Source organism: Bubalus kerabau, chromosome 21 (assembly GCF_029407905.1).
Source record: "Bubalus kerabau isolate K-KA32 ecotype Philippines breed swamp buffalo chromosome 21, PCC_UOA_SB_1v2, whole genome shotgun sequence".
Classification (NCBI taxonomy): domain Eukaryota; kingdom Metazoa; phylum Chordata; class Mammalia; order Artiodactyla; family Bovidae; genus Bubalus; species Bubalus kerabau.
The window spans coordinates 33,977,631-33,998,538 of NC_073644.1; the positions used below are offsets into that span (position 1 = coordinate 33,977,631).

The 20,908-nt window shown below is 42.7% G+C and overlaps 1 long non-coding RNA gene across 1 annotated transcript in view; it reads left to right on the forward strand.

Moving 5' to 3' along the window:
* Positions 1-20,908, forward strand: part of LOC129636130 (uncharacterized) — a 143,928-nt gene that overhangs the window by 83,080 nt on the left and 39,940 nt on the right. The window contains exon 2 of the long non-coding RNA XR_008706662.1: positions 3,627-3,715. This is a non-coding gene — a long non-coding RNA (uncharacterized LOC129636130). The remainder of the gene's footprint in view (positions 1-3,626; positions 3,716-20,908) is intronic.

Sequence of the window (20,908 nt, forward strand, 5' to 3'; positions counted from 1 at the left end):
GTAGTCTGCGTAGAGTCAACAAAAGTCACCACTTTTGTTACCACAAAGTAGTGGTAACAAACTATGTATTAACTGGGTGTCTGGATCAGTCAGTGGTTTGGACCTGCAGAGGCAGGTCTGTGGTCGCTATGCCTCTGTCTGCCTCCTTGACTATTTTAAAAGAAATACAGGTGGGTCTTGTTCAAGGTTGTTGGCAAGCACCTGAAATACCAGGCTAGGCTGTTAGAAAAGGGAACATAGCCATGTTTACTGCTTGTCACAGGGGGACTGAGAGAGTTGGTTTTTTAGTTGTTCAGTCATGTTTCACTCTTTTGAGTCCCCATGGACTGCAGCCTGCCAGCCTCCTCTGTCCATGGAATTTCCCAGGCAAGAATACTGGAGTGGATTGCCATTTCCTTCTCCAGGGGATCTTCCTGACCCAGGGATTGGACCCGCGTCTCCAGTGTTGGCAGGTGGATTCTTTACTATTGAGCCACCTGGGAAGCCTGCTACGAGAGCCACTACATCCGAAAAGTGACCAGATTACAGAGTTATTCAACAGAGGAGCATGGTCAAGAACTGGGAGAACCCCCAGGGAGCCAGAAGTCCCTATTGTGAGAAGCTTATTAACGAGGAGTCAAAATAAAAGTTGTGGGGGAGACTGGGATGGCAAGGCTGCACTTCTGGGATGGAATTGATCCTGGAAGACTAAGGAGATGAGCACTGAAAATTTTAATCAGAATTAGATGAGTTTCGGGGTAGCACAGAAATTGTAGGTGGGAATGCAGCTTTTGTTTATCCCTCCAGGGAAAGTTCCTGGGAAGTTTATGGAAGGAAAGAGAGAAGAGGTAGGGAGGGGGAGGAACACTACTGGGACTAAGTGGTGAAACAATAGATTATATGTGTGATAGTCACTCAGTCATGTCCAACTCTTTGCAAGCCCATGGACTGTAGCCCGCCAGGCTCCTCTGTCCATGGGGATTCTCCAGGCTAGAATATTGGAGTGGTTTGCCATGCCCTCCTCCAGGGGATCTTCCCAACCCAGGGGTTGAACCCAGGTCTTCCGCCTTGCAGGCAGATTTTTTACTTTCTGAGCCACCAGGGAAGCCCAGATTGTATGTAGTTCTTGGTTAATTGTTGTCTGGTGGGAGGTATTTCCTTTTTTTTTTTTTTAAATTTTATTTTATTTTTAAACCTGAAACACTGTATTAGTTTTGCCAAACATCAAAACGAATCTGCCACAGGTATACATGTGCTCCCTATCCTGAACCCTCCTCCCTCCTCCCTCCCCACACTGGGAGGTATTTCCTGATGCAGGATTATCCAATTTAGGAAATAGAGGCTAGGCAAGATGAGTTTGAGCAGTTTTTTTTTTTTTTTTCAGACTGTTCGAGAAATCTTAGACTTTATTTCTTTTTATAGGGGCTCCAGGAAAATATGCAAGAATATGAAAAAAAGATACATATCTGGGCTAGAGAGAAAAGGAAAAGGAAAGAAGGCTCTGGGATTTAGTCCTACATGTGAAAGAGGAGGAATGGATTTAGCCTGGAATTAGGTTAAGAAAGGAAAGACCCAGCTCCACTGCCTACTGCAATGAGTAGGAGGTGGGCCACTAGAGGTCTATTCTGTTACTGCCGATGGAAGGAGGAAAAAGATACATTTCTATGTTGCTGAGATAGCACATGTTGTGCTCCCTTTTGGATTTCAAGGTGTCAGTTGGCTTCAAACTAGGAGTAGTAGAAAACCCAATTTGGCCTTGAATCAAGCAGGCTTCCCCAATCCAGTTTCACCATTTGCAAAAAAATATTTGGATTCATTTGTAAGCCTGAGTCTGTATCTTAGTTTGCTCAGAACTCAGTGTGGAGAGGAATCAGTTAGATTAAAAAGTATCAGACTTTCTGTATGGTAGGCTCTGCCCTAAATTCCCTGCATGGATCCTTTTATTTAAACTACATCAAGCTGTGCAACGAACAGAGGTGCCCTCACTGCATTCTGCTGATTTATGAGATTACTATGACTTCCTTGGTGGCTCAGACAGTAAAGAATCCATCTGCCATGCAGGAGGCCCAGGTTCGATCCCTGGGTCAGGAAGATCCCCTGGAGAAGGGAATGGCAACCCACTCCAGTGTTCTTGCCTGGAGAATCCCATGGATGGAGGAGCCTGCCAGTCCAAGGGGTTGTAAAGAGTCGGACAGGACTGAGCGACTAACACTGTTATTGGTGTTGTTAACCTTGACTACTTGCTTAAGATGGTGTCTGTCATATTTCTCCACTGCAGTGTAACTATTTTTCCCTTTTCATACTCCATTTGTTATAGACTGTTTGTGTGCTTGCCCCAAACTTTGTATGTTGAAACCCTAACCTGAGAGAGCTAGCCATGTGAGGATACAAGTTTGCAGCCCAAATAAGGGCTCTTCTCAGAACTTGACCTTGATCTTGGACTTCCAACCTCCAGAACTGTGAGAAGTAAATTTCTGATGTTTATAAGCCGCACAGTCTGTGGTTCTTGGTTAAAGAAACAGGACTGGACAAAGACACTCTGTGTGGTTGGTATCAGCCTCATTTTACCGATAAAGAATGTGAGGCTCAGAGAGCTTCAGTCTTTTGTATTGAAATTGGAATTAGGATGTAGGTTGCACAATTCCAGAGTTTGTACTCTTACTGCCTTAAATCACATTGCTGGAATATTATTAGCTTGAACTCAGGGATCTATTCTGAGATGGGACCTTCTGTACAGACACCCAGCTGTCCATGGCTTCCTCTTCTTGTGGTGGCTTTTAGGAGGAGCCATAGGTAGGGCTGCTCATAAGTGCTCCCTCTGGCCCTGACCTCTGTCTCAACATGGGCTCTTTTGAAAATAATCATCAGGAGCTATTGGCATGGCTGTCCTCTTCAAACTCACAGGCTCATTAGAATGGAAAATGAGTCTAAAAAAAATCAAACGTGCATTGCTATCCTCTTTTACTAGGCTGTGTTTGTCAGCTGGCATTGACGCTTGTGAGGTCTAGAATATAGCAGATGAAATGATGTGACCAAGACCCCCTATTTCCTGGCATCAGGGGACTGATGATTGGGACAGAGCATCCCAGGAGAGAAAGCTGCCTGCCACATGCATCCATCCACTCGGTCATTCATTAAGTCAATCAGCTGGTCATACAACCAACTCGGACCATCTTTTGTGCTGGATTCTGAGGACAGAAGGTCGGAGATAACACAGTGATAATAGTAATGGAGTGGTCACAACAGTAGCAGCTAACATTTATTGGAGGCTTATTTTGTACCAGGCATTGTACTAAGAGATTTCATGTGCATTAATATAATCCCCACTTAATGCATTGAATGGCTTGTAATTTGTCCAGAGTCACACAGCTTCATAAATGGTAGAAATGAATAAGAACCTTATTTATTCTTGAGGAATTCATAATGAGTAGACTGACATGTAAAAAATTGCAACGAATAATATATTTCTGGAAAACAGAGAATGGAAAGTTTTTTTTTTAAATAAAAACCTAAAGTCCTTTAGTTTAATATCCATTGGGTTTTCCAAGAGTCAACACCCTCGGACTTCTTTTCTGGACTTTGCAGTGTAAACATTCATTCCTCCCACCTCCTGCCCTTAATTCACCTGGGAATTTTTATTGTTATAGATTATCTGCTGGCCTGAATTGCCCTTGGAATTCCAAGCTCACACCTGGGTATCCTGGACTAGGGAATGGACCCAGACCAGCTCGCCTTGGTAATCTGGAGCAGGTAGACGGGCTGCACGGGGGGAAGAAATGGAGTGACTCTTTACTGTCTCCTCTGTGCTGGGACCATCCATTACTGTGTCTGCCGGCACAGGCCAGAGACACTGCAGCTACTAAGAGGACTGCAGATGACTCCCCATGTAACTTCTCTTAACCAGCACATAAGTGTGTTGGTGGCTGTTTCCTGGTTTGCCTGGCCTGACAGGGCCAAGGCACAGTTGGCATCCTTCTTGCTGAATCTCTTTTAATTAGCTGTTTAATGACCATCGTTCTTTTCCTTGTTGGGCTTCCCTAGTGGCTGAGTTGGTAAAGAATTCACCTGCAATGCGGGAGACTGCCTGCAATGTGGGAGACCTGGGTTCAATCCCTGAGTCAGGAAGTTGCCCTGGAGAAGGAAAGGGCCACCCACTCCAGTATCCTTGCCTGGAAAATCCCATGGACAGAGGAGCCTGGAGAGATGACTAAACTGCTGGAGGCCTCCAGGAGCCTTGATTCCTGTAAGGCAGCACATATTGAGTCCAGCCTTGGCAGGCAAACCCTGATAGGCTTCTGCACTCCCAGACTGGGTGGCTGTACGTGCTCATTGATTGCCAAGCACCCATTTTCCCCCTGTGGGTCTCTGAAATCCCAGATATGGAGGTGGGTTGGCAGTGTGGGGGTGGATGAGGGGTGGGCAGCTGTGTGCTGCTTTGTGACAAGTGTCCCCATTGTGTCTGCTTTGGAATGTGCTATCCTGGAGCTAATGACACCTCTCCATTAAATTGCAGTTTTTGCTCTCAGCAGCTTTGCCCTATTGTCCAGGCCACTTGACCTGTCAAGCAGAGAGGAGAGGGTGTGTGGGAAAGGAAAATTCCCTCCCTGCTCACAGGGAGAGAAAGGCTGCTTGCATTCTGAGGGGCCCTCAACTCTTCAGAGCTGGCTCGGCCTATCTCTAGACGTAATCAGATGCAAATAAAACAAAGCCTTGGCGCTCTGGCTGTGCAGTGCTCTCTATCTGCACCGTGAGTCACTGTGCCCAGAGTAACGGCTTGCCTTGTAAGCTGCTATCAAGTGTGTGCGTGTTTTCCTTTTTGAGAGCTGACAGTTCCCAAGAGAAAGGACACTTCAGCTCTGATAAAACTTTCCTTCTATTGTCTGAGTTGTGTGTTTGTTTTCTGGCAAAGCCCACCGCTGCCTGAGCATTGTGTGCTGTGAAACACTTTCCATTTTTGTACAGCGAGGCCAGCCAGGGTCTTTGGGGGGTTCTTACTAGTATTGCCTGAAGCGAATACCACAGCTCAATAGCAATTTAATATAGTAATCAGGGAGCAAACTGTGCAGTTTGGGCACATTGTGATAATTATTAACTACATCTATTAGTGCTACGGTTCTAGTAACTAATATTTACAAAAGGTTCCCTGTGTAGGGGAGACCTTGCCCAGACACAAATGTCTGAGTTATTCCTAAGTGATTGTCATGGGCCCTTTGAGCCAATGTTCATGTTCACTGTTTAAAGACGAAGCATCAATCCCGAGAAATCAGACTTCAGAAGGCCTGCTTCATGAATAACAAATTCTCAGGGCATAAGCCTATGCTGAGGTTTGGAACATTTTGTGAGTTTTGGGGAAAGTGTTCCTGGGGAAAAACATCCAAGATATAAGTTGAGAGAATTGGAAGATAAAATTAAAAGGGAATATCATTTAATTGGTGTCACCAAGGAAAAGTCAAAAACATGTTCCCCTTTATGTGACAGTAAAGTAGCTTTGGAATATCAATGAATCAGTGATGGATTACCTGGATGAGTTAACTGGATGCAGTGGGTGTTGGTGAGTGGCTTTGAGGGTGGATGCAGTTGCTTGCTACCATTGCTACCCTTTAGCCCAGAGATTCAACAAAGTCAGTTACGCAGGATCAATGAAGCTGATAAAAGCATGAGCCTTCTTTAAGCCTTGTAATTCTGCCATTGTTCAGATAATGTTCCCAGACAACATGAGTGTCTCATATCTGTCATTTATAAAATAGCATCATATGTGTTTTCCCTGAATCTTCTTCAACATGTATTTGATGAACATAGTTCATTGCTAAATAGTATTCTGGGTAAAAAAAATGGAAGAACTTTATGAACTTCAGAGAATTGTTCATTTACAAATTTGCTCATTTTTTTCATTATTCTTTTATTGTACTCCTACTATGGTATTGTTCTAGGGACTGAAGATACACAGCATTGAAAAGGCAGATAACCCTTTGCTCCCAGGAAGCAGGGAGGAGACCCCAAATTTGTAAATGAATGAATAAATAAATACAAAATAATTACAGAGTGATAACTACTATAGAGGAATAAAGCAGCATTGGAGAGAAACTACAGGCTGGTCATGGAGGTCCTCTCTGAGCAGATGATATTTAGCCAGAAGTCTGAAATGAGAAAAAAAAAAAAAGTCAGCCATGTCCCTTATTAGAAAGTGCGTCTTGAAAATCATTGATTTGTTACTCTATAGTGTTGGGTTTTTAATCTGTCATCTGTGAAATTCTTGAGCAATGTTTCTCAAAGTGTGTATAAGGATCATTTGTATCACAATAACTCTGGGTATTTGATTAAAATGCAAGTTCCTGGGCTCCATTCAAGAGCTACTTAGAATTTCTGGGGCAAGAAGGTCTTGGAATCTGTGTTTTAAAGCACTGCAATGAGAGTGATGGGCCTCTCCAGCTGTACACAAAAGGTGCATGCTGAATATCAGATCTCAGAGACTCTTCCTTTCCTCTCTTACAGAAAAGTTAAGGAGCAGAAAAGGAATTCAGCCTTTCCCATGTCTCATTTCATCTACAGAGAGAAGGAATTTAAATATGGGTTGGGGACAACATAGAGTCTCCAGGAACACATAGTAATTGCTATGGTAGGGATGTTACTTTTATGGGAGGGGAGAAGCTGTCAATAATTCTCTTTTCAGTGTCCTGTAGGCCTGGATCAGGAGGATCCAGGAACATCAGTGTGAAGGCTGTGTGGAGGTAAGAAGTATTGAGTTAAGGGCCAGTCTTACACCTGGACCTTAGAAAGAAGTACACTCTCTTCCCTTCCTTGTGGTTGGTTGATAAGACAGGATGCCTTCTACTGAAGAAGTAGCTTCTGTTTCCCTGACAAAGCCAAACAAGACCAAGTAGGGTCCAGAAGTGGAAATGGACAGAGTGGATGACTAAGGTTGGCTTTAGTCTTGACTAGAGCTGAAAAATACAGGGAAGATGTCTTGATTTCCTTTCTAAACCCTTTGAGCCATTGGTCATCAGTCAAGGCAGTTTCCTGCTTCATAATCAATCTAAATGGATGCCCCAGACATCTATTACCATAGGTTATTATTAACACAAAACTGGTTTCCACCTCTGGGTCTTAAGGGAAAAAGCAACAGGGTTCTTTGAAGGTTAGTCATAAGCCAGCTGCAGTCTTCGTTCATTCATTCAACAAATATTTATTGGGATTTAGACATGGGTTTGATCCCTGGAGAAGGAAATCTCTTTGCAACCCACTCCAGTATCCTTGCCTAAAATCCCATGGACAGAGGAACCTGGTAGGCTATATAGTTCATGGGGTCGCAAAGAGTCAGGCACAACTTGGTGACTAAATAACAACAACAGGTATTATACTGGGTGCTGGGGATATATTAATAGCAGTGTATAAAATAAGCAAAATGCCTGCTTTCTTGCAGTTTGTGTTCTAGTAGGGTGAGGTAGACAATAAACAAATTAAGAAGTAAAGATACACTAAAGTTAGGGAATGGTAAGGGCTGCTGCTGCTGCTGCTAAGTTGCCTCAGTCATGTCCGACTCTGTGCGACCCCATAGACGGCAGCCCACAGGCTTCCCCGTCCCTGGGATTCTCCAGGCAAGAACACTGGAGTGGGTTGCCATTTCCTTCTCCAATGCATGAAAGTGAAAAGTGAAAGTGAAGTTGCTCAGTCGTGTCCAACTCTTCGTGACCCCATGGACTGCAGCCGACCAGGCTCCTCCATCCATGGGATTTTCCAGGCAAGAGTACTGCAGTGGGGTGCCATTGCCTTCTCCCATGGTAAGGGCTATGAAGAAAAATAAAGAACAGGAGGTGGGATGAAGAGTATCAGATTATTTCTTTATAGACAATTTCCCCATGGAAGTGACATTCAAGTAGAGACCTGAATGAAATGAGGCAGTGAGTCTCGTGGATATCCCCATGGCCAAAGACCAGAAAAAGATTTCTAGTCGAAATGATAACCATTAGTAAGAGTATGAAATTGCCAAGAAAAACATCTGGGCTATACATTTCTTAGAACCAGGCATCAAAGAGGTCAGTGTACTGAGGAAGCAGAGCTTCATGACGATGATCACTGTATCTTCAGGTACAACCAGTCATGTAAGCAGTGAGATAAGCTTCTAGACTCAAGGTGCTTTGTAATTAATTGAATGTGAACAAGCCACGAGCCATCTTTAATTATGTATTTAAGTATTTTCTATGTGCCTGGCATTGTTCTTAGTGCCTCAGATGTGTTTATTTAATTATCACAATACTTTGAGGTAGATTATTATCAACTCCACTTTATATATAAATAAAGTGAAGCATAGAGAGGTTAAGTAACTTGGTCAACATTACATACCCGTAAATGGCAGAGGGGGCTAAACCCAGGTAATCTGAATCCAGGACTCTGTGTTACCTTGCCTCTCAGCTTTACTGTGTGATATGAAAACATATTGGAGTTTTAGGCTTTATGTTTTTATCTTTGCATTTCGTGATTTATGACTCATCTTCTGGTTTGTTGGAGGTAGCTGCTTTTCCTTGAGAAGGTTTAGGTTCATGATGGCAGAAGACAGAGATAATATTCAGCCTATTTAACTTTCAATATAGACTTGAAATTCAAAAAAGGAGGGGAGTTGAGGATGAATTTTACACCATCACAGTAGATTGGAAAAAGAATACAGGAAAAACCAGATCACATGGAGGAATTGTGCAGAGGTGGTGTGGGAGTATGGCAAAGCTGGGAAGGGAGGGCTGGAAATGGGGAGAGGTCCATGGTGAGGTTATTGAGAAGCTCTGAGTGCTATCAGCAGCATTACCAGCGAAGCCCGTAGGAGCAGAGCCAATCCTTCAGAATGTTCCTTGCACGTTAGAGGGCATAACCAATGGCCTGAGTAGGGGAACTGGGAAGAACCTGGCTTGCTCTTTGTGGTACTGTCACGTGAGAGTCATCCACCGCTAGCTGCCTGCATGTTGCCCATGCATCATTCAGTAGAATGAGGTGTACCTGTGCCCAGAGAACTTATTGAATTGTACTTGAATGGCCTATGGGGACCATCTCCCAGTCCTGTACTCTGAGCGATCTAGAGGCAATGGTGTTGCAGCAGAAAAAGCACAAGTACTGATTGATATTTGATGAAGGATGGGCAGTTGTTGTGAGTGAGTACTGGTATGGTGGAAAGCAGTACATTGCAATTATGTCAGCCAGTATCATCTGTGAGAGATGAAGGATCGATTCTCTGCCTGACATCACGTGGCAGAAAGAAGAAATTGCAGGTATTGATGTTTTGAGGATGTGGAAAACTTAGAGGAAAGGCTGGAATTCCAAGAGTTACTTAAGTTCTGCCATCATGGAAAGTAGATTCTCAATAAATACAGAAAGGATCTCATTTCATTGTTTGGTTTGTTTATCGTCTTATTCTCACTGGACCAGCCCTGTTAAACATAGGGCCTAGGACCTAGTAGGCATTAAATAATACTTGTTGAATGATTGAAGGCTGAGCTGTATGTTAGTGAATGAAAATACTCTGCTGCTGCTGGTGCTAAGTGGCTTCAGTCATGTCCGACTCTGTGCGACCCCATGGACTGCAGCCTACCAGCCTTCTCCATGCATGGGATTCTCCAAGCAAGAACACTGGAGTGGGTTGCCATTTCCTTCTCCAATGCATGAAAATGGAAAGTGAAAGTGAAGTCGCTCAGTCATGTCTGACTCTTAGCAACCCCATGGACTGCAGCCCACCAGGCTCCTCCATCCATGGGATTTTCCAGGCAACAGTACTGGAATGGAGTGCCATTAAAGTACTTTTAAAATGTAAAGATTTCTTCGCTAGATGTTGCTTATTTGTTACAAATACTGTTTCTTTTTGGAGAATTATTGATTACCCAAAAATCAATGGCATATCTGAAGATGGATAATAGTACTTTTACTTTTCAGTTGGAAAATGTAGTACAGAATACTTCATTTATATGATCAAAAAACTATAAAATATCTTAAAATTCATATGAAAAACATTCATGACACCTTTTTCAGGAATCTGACAACCCAAACCATTGAATGGCATAAAGGAAGACTGAATCAGATGAAATACAAACTTAATATGATCTAGAAGACTGGCAAAAAAACAAAAACAAAAAAATTATCTTAACAATACCATGTGTTGATAAAAAGATGGTGAAATAGGAGTTTGCTTATATGACTTGTGGGAAAGAAACGTGTATAAATATTTTGGAGAACAACTGGCATTATTGGAATAGTGCTAAATTGGAAATAAGCTACATGTTCCTACATGAAAAGGGAAATAGGTAAATAAACTCAGGCTGTATTTATACAATGGATTAAAATCACACAGCAAGTAAAGATGAATAAGCCAGATCTATATGTTCACATTGATTATATCTCAAAATATAATGTTAAGTGAAAAAAATCAAGTTATATAGAAATGCATGTAATCCAGCACCATTTATGTGAATTAAAAACACTCAAGATAATGCAATACATTCTTTATGCTCAGACGGGCTTCCTTGGTGGCTCAGATGGTAAAGAATCCATCTGTAATGCAGGAGGGCTGGTTCGATTGCTGGGTCAGGAAGATCCCCTGAAGAAGGGAATGGCTACCCACTCCAGTATTATTGTCTGGAGAACTCCATGGACAGGGGAGCCTGGCTGGCTACAGTCCATGGGGTCGCAAAGAGTCAGACATGACTGAACGACTAACACTTTTTTTTTTTTTAAATTAATATATAGTTAAAGGACTTCCCTGGTGGCTCAGACAGTAGAGAATCTGCCTGCAGTCTGGGAGACTGGGGTTTGATCCCTGGATGGGGAAGATCCCCTGTAGTAGGAAATGGCTACCCACTCTAGTATTCTTGCCTGGAGAATTCCATGGACAGAGGAGTCTGGTGGGCTACAATCTGTGGGATCACAAAGAGTCAGACATGACTGGGCAATTATATACATACACATAAGATAGTTACAGTATGAGCAGACACACTGCTTTTCTCTAACACGGGAGAGATGGAAATGAGCAGAGGGACATGGTCTATCAGGTGTGTTTCTTGTGAATATCAAGAAATGTGAACGTTTAAAAATATTGGGTGACACACGCAGGTATTTGTGATATTTTCTTTCTATTAAATAACATTACAGAACTTTTAAAAATGAAAACTCATACATACATAGATACTAAAACCATTGTAATTCTTTATAACAAAAAAATTGGTCTTGTCAGTTTTCTCTTTTTTTTGCACATGATGAAATAAGGATCCTTTGGCAAGATCTCCTCCAAATGAAATGACAATTTACATAGATATATAAAACAAGGTTAAAATAAAAAATATATACTGAGGAAAGATCATAGAAAGTAAGAAAAGATATTCTTTAAACATTTTACTAGTCCAAAAAGAGAACATTTTACTTTGTCATCAACAGAGAAATATCCCCTGTATGATCTCCAAGGGAAAAACTGAGGTCAACATGAGAAGACTGCAAGAGGAGAGATTTTGCATCAACATTAAAAAAGAAAATCCTAATAGCTTGTGGTTTAACTGTACAAGAATGTGCCTCTTATTTATATCATAGTCCAGCGCAGGTCGAGTAACCCTCCTGGCAGCACTCCTGGTTGGTTATTCAGGTGTCTGGTCTTCTTTCCTCTTGTGATGCTGCCTTATCAACATGCCGTGACCAATGGATGTCAGTAAAGGGGACAGTAAACAGGAGGGGTTATGGAGAGAGTTTTCGTTCCAGGCCAGAAAATGGTGGGCATCATTTCTTCCATCAATGGATTCACCTATTCCCAATCCCATGGCTTCAATTTAACCACAAGGCAGCCAGGGAATGCAGTCTTCCAGTATGCGAAAAAGGAAAAGAATATGGGACATGAACATCTGGTATTGTCTCTGTCAGAGACACTACAGCAGAAAAAAGAATGAAAAGGTAGCGCTTTTTACTTTATTTTATTTTGCAATGTCCCCTTGACTCCCCTCCTCCAGGGGGAAAGATAACAACAGCTGTAAATTGCTGCCTGGAATAAGTCCCAGTTGTAATAGGGGGATAGAAGGCCAAGGGGACGCCATAGTTAGAAAAGTTTAAAAAAACCTAATATGTTCGAGTCAGCGGGACCTGATGGCTTGCCCTGTAGGATACTGAATGGATTTTCAACTTTCATCTTGGGACTATTAGCCAGTGTTTCTTCCAAATCACAGAGGATTGGAAAAGCCCCTAAGGACAGCAAAAGGGTAAATGTCCAAGAGGAAGACAAGATGACACTAGAAATTTCAGACATGTGAGCTTAACATCAATACCTGGGAAGATCTTGGAATAAATCATCAAATAATCAATTGGATGGCGCTTGAAAGAACATAAAATACTAAGTAGCAATCAGTAAAGCTTTGTAAAGAGCAAATAGTGCCAGGCAATTTAACTTCCTCCCATGATTATGAGAGGCTACATACACCAGGGGAACTGATAGATGGGATCTATCTTAATTTTAGTAAGGATTTTGATTTTTTAAAAGTAGGTATAGTCTTTGACACATTAGAAGAGTGTGTTCCCATCTATACTTCTGCCTGAGGCTGGAAGGCTTTATCCCAAGAGGAGTTATCAATGACTTGGTATCAATCTAGGGGGACATATTGAATACTGTCCCAGAGGTATTGGGGCCAGGATCTATCCTACTCAATAACCATATTGATGGCTTGGATGAAGGAATTAAGACTATGCTCATTAAATTTGCAGCTGGCACTAAATTAGGTGGGGTTGTTATTGCTCTGCAAGACAGAAATAAAATTCAAAATGGCCTTGACTCATTGAGAAAATGGCTCTACAAAAGTGGGATAAATTTCAACAGGGACAGTATAAAGTGGCACAGGTGCCCCCACAGCCCTAGAACAGTGTCTTGGGCATACTTGGGGCTCAGCAAATATCGTGACTACCTTCCTTGTGGGGTTGTTGTGAGGATCAAAGTGTGATAATGATGCGGAAGTGCTTTGTAAATCTCAAAGTGCCTCACAAATGAGAAAGGTCTGCACCAATGCGAGCAAAGTTATTATTAAAGGCAAGGAAATATGTCCTGTGAGGCACTGTGAAGGGAACTGAAGCTGTTTAAGCAAGAGAAGAATCAGTGGTGATTTCATGAGTGTAACCATTTTATGACGGTATTGACAAGAGAGATGGTCATTTCGTCTCTATTTTATTTGTGTCAAGGAGAAAGGGGGTCGAATGGTACTAGAGGGATTTCAGTTAAATGTGAGGAAGAACTTCTTATCTAGGTTGGGTCCACCCAGGGGAGAGGCTTACCTTCTCCTGCCTCACAGATGTTCCATTTGTCCAATGTTGACTTTTCTAGTTCACTGCGACTAAGAGCAGGCTCTCTGCAGATCCCTGTTGTAACCCTGATGTCTGGGACCGGACTTGAAATATAGCACATGCACAATAAATACTTGTTGAATGAGTGAATGTCAAGGGTATAAAATACTGGCTCAGATCTCAGGGAGTCTTCATTCTCGGAGAACCTACAAAATGAGGGTGATTTATTCAGAGACCAAAGGATCTATCCAATGCTGATTTCATGACTCTATGTCAATCAAAAAGAAGTGAAAATGTTTACGATACATTCTCATCCCAGTCTTAGCTTTGGTTCTGTAACTGCTGGTGGAAGAGATTATTGGCAAGAGCGGAAGGAAGAAAAACAATGTGGATTTCGTCCCATCCTTACCTCTTTCCTATGAAGAACCTTTATGAATAGAACCCCTATGAAGATAAGAGGAAGAGGAAAGGGTCTATTTTCTCCATCTCAGCTGTTTGTTGGCATATTTGCATTTCTAGAACCTCTGAACCAGGCCACAAAAGCCATAATCAGTCACTTGATACTGAGACATTCCCATCCCAACTCTGCCTTAAGGCTTGAAGGGCGCCCGATGGGCTGAGGAGGTCCCTGTCCCCATGGCTTGGGTATTCTTGAAAGTCCCAGTTGGGATTCTAGACTCATTTTCTTCCACTGAAGCCTGTTTTTGATGGATTATTGCAGAATTTATATATATATATATATATATATATATATATGACATGCATTATCTAATTTTAAAGGTAAGCCATAAATTTTCCAAATGAATATTCTAGAGGGATGCTCAGAAGAGGTCACTCTTTGGTGGAGTTAACCTGAATGTCTTCCTCGCAGCATCTAACATTACCATCAATGACTTGGAGCTGGGAGTGTCCACTCTCCTTCTCAGTTGCTAAGTGAGATAAACTGAGCATGTATTGAGCTATGTAACTGAAGGCCGCAGTGCTTAATCAGGGACTCAGGCATAGGCCTCTGATGGGTCAATGAACCACTGTAGCCAAAATATATTTCCCTGTGTATATGAATATGTGCTTTTTCCTGAGGAGAGATCTCTCAGTTTGGAAAGACTATCCTGGGGTTTTAGGGAAAAATCTAGTGGTGAGAAGGTTGGATTGGTCCTACAAAAATGGAAGGGATGGCAGAGAAAGTGCTTTGGTACAACTATGTGGGAGACCTGGGTTTGATCTTTGGGTTGGGAAGATCCCCTGGAGAAAGGAATGGCTACTCATGCCAGTATTCTCACCTGGGCAATCCCAAGGTCAGAGGAGCCTGGCGGGTTTCAGTCTATGGAGTCGCAGAGTTGGACACGACTGAGTGACTAAGCATGCATACATGTGATATATGGAGCAGCTACTGTGGGAGACAGTTCAAACACGGAGTCAGACGGTAATCACTGTCATCTGAGAGGTCCGTGTATTGGCACGAGAATGCACATAGAAGGTAGAGATGTGGGCCAGTCCCAGGAGGAGGGATGCTGTGAGGGAGCAAGAGCCTCAGTCTCAAACTCAGAAGTGCATATAAAATTATTTTATTTTCTAAAGTGGTGTAATTCGTAGAACCCCTAGGCTAGTAGGAAAGTTATTCTCAGTCATTTTAGGATTCTTTCTACTCTAGAGCTGTGACGAGGTTACAGGGGGATGACACAGGGCATAGAGAGACCCTGTGGAGGTCGGTCATATGTCCCCATAAGTCACTGATAAGATGTCCATTGTCCAGTCTGTGTCTGGAGAAGTAGGCAAGATGAGGGCCTTCTCTTTGCCAATACACAGACCTCTCGGTTAGAATTATGGGGTTTATGGATTATACCCACGTGAGGTGAGTCTCAGGGCTTGATAAGAGAGCTGTAACTCAGACAAAGCTGACCCCAAGGAGTTTATAGGAATTAAGGCACCAAGTGTGTTTCATGATCAGGAAAAGGGCTTAGGGAGAACGTGGACTCCCAGCAGTCATGACTGGGCCTGTGGCTGGTCCACGGTGATGCTGGAACAGCAGGATATGCTGAGACAGTTGGTGCACTTTTGATGCTAGGCAGAACTGGCTTGAGAATTGGGGTGGAACTGAGTCTGGAAATGAGGGGCATTATAAACCTCCCTAGGAGAAGGCAATGCCACCCCACTCCAGTACTCTTGCCTGGAAAATCCCATGGACGGAGGAGCCTGAAAGGCTGAAGTCCATGGGGTCGCTGAGGGTCGGACACGACTAAGCGACTTCACTTTCCCTTTTCACTTTCATGCATTGGAGAAGGAAATGGCAACCCACTCCAGTGTTCTTGCCTGGAGAATGCCAGGGACGGGGGAGCCTGGTGGGTGCCGTCTATGGGGTCGCACAGAGTTGGACATGACTGAAGTGACTTAGCAGCATAAACCTCCCTAGAAAAGTCTATGGGAGGCCAAAGCCAGAGGCATGACTGCATGCACTAGGAAGAACCTGTGCATGCCTGACAAGTTTGGTCATCCATCACACAATAATGAATCTGCATTTACCTTGAACTGTGATGCCTCCATTTAAGAAAAAAGTCAAGCTGCCTCAAACTTCAGTTCTCTCTTTCCTCCAACTGTTGGATGGAAATATTTCACTTTGAAGCCTTTAAAAATAGCAACTGCAAGGTTTTTGTCTAAAGTGGGGAGGTTATTTGGTGGTTAATATATTGGGGCCAACTGGCTCTGCTAATGGCAACAAAAATAGCAAAAATGTTGAGAGTAATAGTGGTGTCTGTCATGTGCCTAGAGCTTCTTGGATGTTACATTAATAGTGATTACATTCAATCCCTGGGTAGGGAAGATCCCCTGGAGGAGGAAATGGCTACCTACTCCAGTATTCTTGCATGGAGAATTTTATGGATAGAGGAGCCTGGTGGGCTACAGTCCATGGGGTGGCAAAGAGTTGGACAAGACTGAGCAACTGACACTTTCACTTCACTTTCATCACTGCTGTATTAAGAAAATGAAAACTGGATGAATGAAAATGATGCTTTTACCCAACTTGCCTTTCACTTTAAGGAACGCAGAGGATCAGACATTGGGGAAGTCTCACAACTTCCTAATTGTTGGGAGGTCTTCCCAACAATCCAGGGTAAGCTAAGGCAAGTAAGTGAAAGTGAAAGTGAAGTCGCTCAGTCGTGTCCAACTCTGCGACCCTGTGGACTGTAGCCCACCAGGCTCCTCTGTCCATGGGATTCTCCAGGCAAGAATACTGGAGTGGGTTGCCATTTCCTTCTCCAGAGGATCTTCCCAACCCAGGGATTGAACCTGGGTCTCCTGCATTGCAGGCAGATGCTTTATCCTCTGAGCCACCAGGGAAGACAGGTAAAGACTGAGAAATTTGTTCCAAGTCCAGTCATGGCTCAGTTGTGGAGAAGAGACCAAGGACAGGTTCTTAATTCCCAATTTCTTTCTTGTAATAAGTATTTAGGAGCTGCAACCCACCACTCCCTATGTGTTCTCTCTCTCTCTCTTTTTTTTTATTTACTTCTTTTCTCTCAAACAAGTACAATTCCTATTAGAGTAATATTTTTAGCCTTGGTTTGCAGTTGGGAAAATGGTGACAGAGAGTTTTGGCAATGCCCTTGTCTGGGGCAGGGTGAGGGGCACATGTTCCTGGGATTGATTTTCATCCTTAGATGCCCTGGTTATATAATATTCAGAGCAATGTCCTCTGGAAGGTGTCTCTCTTGGAGGCTTCTGCATTCAGAGCGATACTTCTCTATTTAAAAATGATTTTAAAATCCCCTTTCAACCAGTAAGTATCCCCAATGAAACTTCATTTCCATTAAAAAAACCAAGGTTGGAGACTTTGGGGTGCATCTGTTAGGAGGCCTGGACACATGAGGGTAGCTGGGGAAATATGTAGTTGAGGGTAAGGCAGATGAAAGGGGGACTTCATACCCTAATGGCAAATATGACTCACCATTAAATGGTAAAAACAACTTACTGTAATATATTCCAGTTCCAAGTTTACCTTTCTGTTCTCCCCAGAGCAATTTCTGAAGGGATTTAGTTTTTATCCCTATTGCTAATAGTCTTCATATTTCTGTAATAACCACAGCACCAACAACAGCATCTAAATGTGCCACTGTTTCCTGGGTACCGGGTACTATTCTAAATGTTTTACGTATTTCAGTTCAGTTAATATCACAGCAACCTTATGAGGTAGATGTTATTATCATCTTCACGTTATGAATGATGAAATTGAGGTACAATTTCACAGTGAGTAAGTGTGAGAGACAGAATTCGAACCCAGGCCGTTGGCTTCAGAGTCTTGAGTCTTCTCTTTAACTGCATGGCTATTCTGCGTGTTACTTTGAGAGTCACCTTGTTTCTTTCCTCTCCACACCCAGTTTTCGGTCCTGTTGATTTTTCATTCACAGGAGTTTTTCACATACCTTTCACATACCTTTCTATTTCAACTATTCTTAAGATAAGGTCTCTACTACTTTCCTCTGGCCTCTAGGATCTTCAGGGTTCCCAGGTGGCACTAGTGGTAAAGAACCCAGCTGCCAAAGCAGGTGGATGTAAGAGACGCGGTTTCAATGCCTGGGTCGGGAAGATCCCCTGGAGGAGGGCACGGGGACCCACTCCAGTGTCCTTGCCTGGAGAATCTCATGAACAGAGGAGCCTGGTGGGCTATGGTCCATAGTGTTGCAAAGAGTCGGACACGACTGAAGCAACTTAGCGTGCACATATGACTAGGGGCTTCACTAATCCAGTTAGCATATTTTTGTCTCCTAAGATGTTACTCCCAAAATATACATCCTCTGAACATAGATCATAAGTGACTCCCACTCCTCCGCCCCCACATCTACAGAGGAATATCTCCTTCCTGACACTGCAGACCTTTCACATTTACCATCAACCTGACTTTCTAACTACATCTCCCATTGCTCTGACACACAGCTCTGCTTCAGCAAGACTAGGAGTAAACGGAACTCATCCTAAGCGTTCCTGCCTCTGTCTTTGCTCTGCTTGCCTGGAATATTTGTTCTTCTTAGCTCCATTTTAATTCTATTAGCTCTTCAAAGCTAAACTGAAGTCTCAACTTCTCTATTGCTTTCCTGGAAAAAACTCCCTTTCCATGTGTATTTTTTTCTCTTCTATTTGGATAAGACAGATGTCAGGATCATTAAATTGACAATTCAGACAGTAGACAGTGATCATGTATTGGTTCAAAAGACTTCTTGAGTCAAAAGATAACTTTGTAATGGTGATTACAGGAATGGAGTTGATCCAGCTGGAAGATTGTTCCGATTTATTAAACTTTTTTCCTCCTAAGTTAGATAAGGTAGCTGTTCAGTTCAGTTCAGTTGCTCAGTTGTGTCCGACTCTTTGCAACCCCATGGACTGCAGCACACCAGGCTTCTTTGTCCTTCACATCTCCTGGAGTTTGCTCAAATTCATGTCCATTGAATCAGTGATGCCATCCAACCATCTCATCCTTTGTTGTCCCCTTCTCCTCTTGCCTTCAATCTTTTCCAGCATCAGGGTCTTTTCCAAGGAGACAGTTCTTCCCATCAGGTGGCCAAAGTATTGGAGTCTCAGCTTCAGCATCAGTCCTTCCAATGAATATTCAAGACTCATTTCCTTTAGGATTGACTGGTTTGATCTCCTTGTAGTCCAAGGGAATCTCTAGAGTCTTCTCCAACATCACAGTTCAAAAGCATTGATTCTTCGGTGCTCAGCTTTCTTTATGGTCCAACTCTCACATCCATACATGACTACTGGGAAAACCATAGCTTTGACTAGGTGTAGCTTTGTTGGCAAAGTAATGTCTCTGCTTTTTAATATGCTGTCTAGGTTGGTCATAGCTTTTCTTCCAAGGAGCAAGCGTCTTTTAATTTTATGGCTGCAGTCACCATCTGCAGTGATTTGGGAGCCCAAGAAAATAAAGTCTGTTACTATTTCCATTGTTTCCCCATCTATTTGCCATGGAGTGATGGGACCAGATGCCATGATCTTCATTTTTCTGAATGTTGAGTTTTAAGGCAGCTTTTCCACTCTCTTCTTTCATTTTCATTAAGAGGCTCTTCAGTTCTTCACTTTCTACCTTAAGGGTGGTATCATCTGCATATCTGAGGTTATTGATATTTCTCCTGGCAATCTTGATTCCAGCATGGGCTTCATCCAGTCCAGCATTTCACATGATGTCCTCTTGAGAGAGTCATTTCCTAGGCAGGTTGATAGGGAGTCTAGGGGTCCCCAAGGAGAGAGGGGTCTGGAATTCTCAAGGAGGAAGAAAGGACAAACTTTTTTTCTTTTTTCGCATTCCTTAGGATTATATAACAATAATGTATCCTGCCTAAGGACAGTCTTTGGATTCAACCTTCTGTTATCTTAAAATGTAAATTATGGGAGTAGACCTGGTCTTTACAAGGATGTATCTTGCCTGAGGACAGTGTTATCTTAAAATGTAAATTATGGGAGTAGGTCTGATGAGGTCTTTACAACCTCCAGACATTCTTTGGATTATATAACTTCGTTGTTAACACCAGCAAGCGGGTACTCTTTCTGCCTCCTTCTGATGCCTATGTCAGAGGCTTTCTCTGTCTCCTTTATACTTTAATAAAACTTTATTACACAAAAGCTCTGAGGGATCAAGCCTCGTCTCTGGCCCCAGATTGAATTCTTCTCCTCCGGGGGCCAAGAATCCCCATGTCTTTGCGTGATTCAACAACAACCTTTCACTCTGCATATAAGTTAAGCAAGTAGGGGGACAACATACAGCCTTGATGTATGCCTTTCCCGATTTGGAACCAGTCTGTTGTTCCATGTCCAGTTCTAACTGTTGCTTCTTGACCTGCATACAAATTTCTCAGGAGGCAGGTAAGGTGTTGTGGTATTCCCATCTCTTGAAGAATATTCCACAGTTTGTTGTGATCCACACAGTCAAAGGCTTTCAATCTGTAGTCAATAAAGCAGAAGGTAGTTGAGCAAATATTAGTAGTAACCAGTCATCCTCTCCTCTGCCTACATTCTAAGGAAATTAGCCAATGAGAGAAGAGCTCCCTGTTTCTAAGGCGGTGGGAGAGAAGTGGATTGGAAAACCAGTTATTTGATGCCAGACTGAAGCTGGGGGACACATTTTAAGTTCTGAGTCCTGGTCATAGGCAAGAACTATTGTTGCTGACCTTTCCTACAGTCAGTCAAGACGGTGCCCTGGACCTAGCTTTATTGTTAAGCATCCTCTGGGAAGGGGGAGATGGGGATCTTTGATGTTAAAGTTTATCCATATTTTTTGTAGTGCTAGTCATGTATTAAAGGGCTATGGATGGTGTTCATCTCTGGATCTCTTGTCTTTTCATGGCAGAGACAGTATGTTAAACCTTTGCCCAGCTACCGTAGTTTTAGCACAATGCTTTATATGTGCACATGCAGTAGATACTTAATAGGTAAATCTATTGGTTATAATCACATCAGAGAATCTTATCTTCTTTCCAGTCTGATATATACTTAGTGATTTTCATCTCTGCAGAACCCTTGCCTGACTTCAGATACTATCCTGGGAGAATGAATACAAAATTTATAGAGATGCCCAGGTAAATGGTGTTGAAATAAAAGTTCATATGCAGAGTTTGGTGAAAGATGCCACAGAAAAAGAGTTTTTGCTTTTCAAATGTGA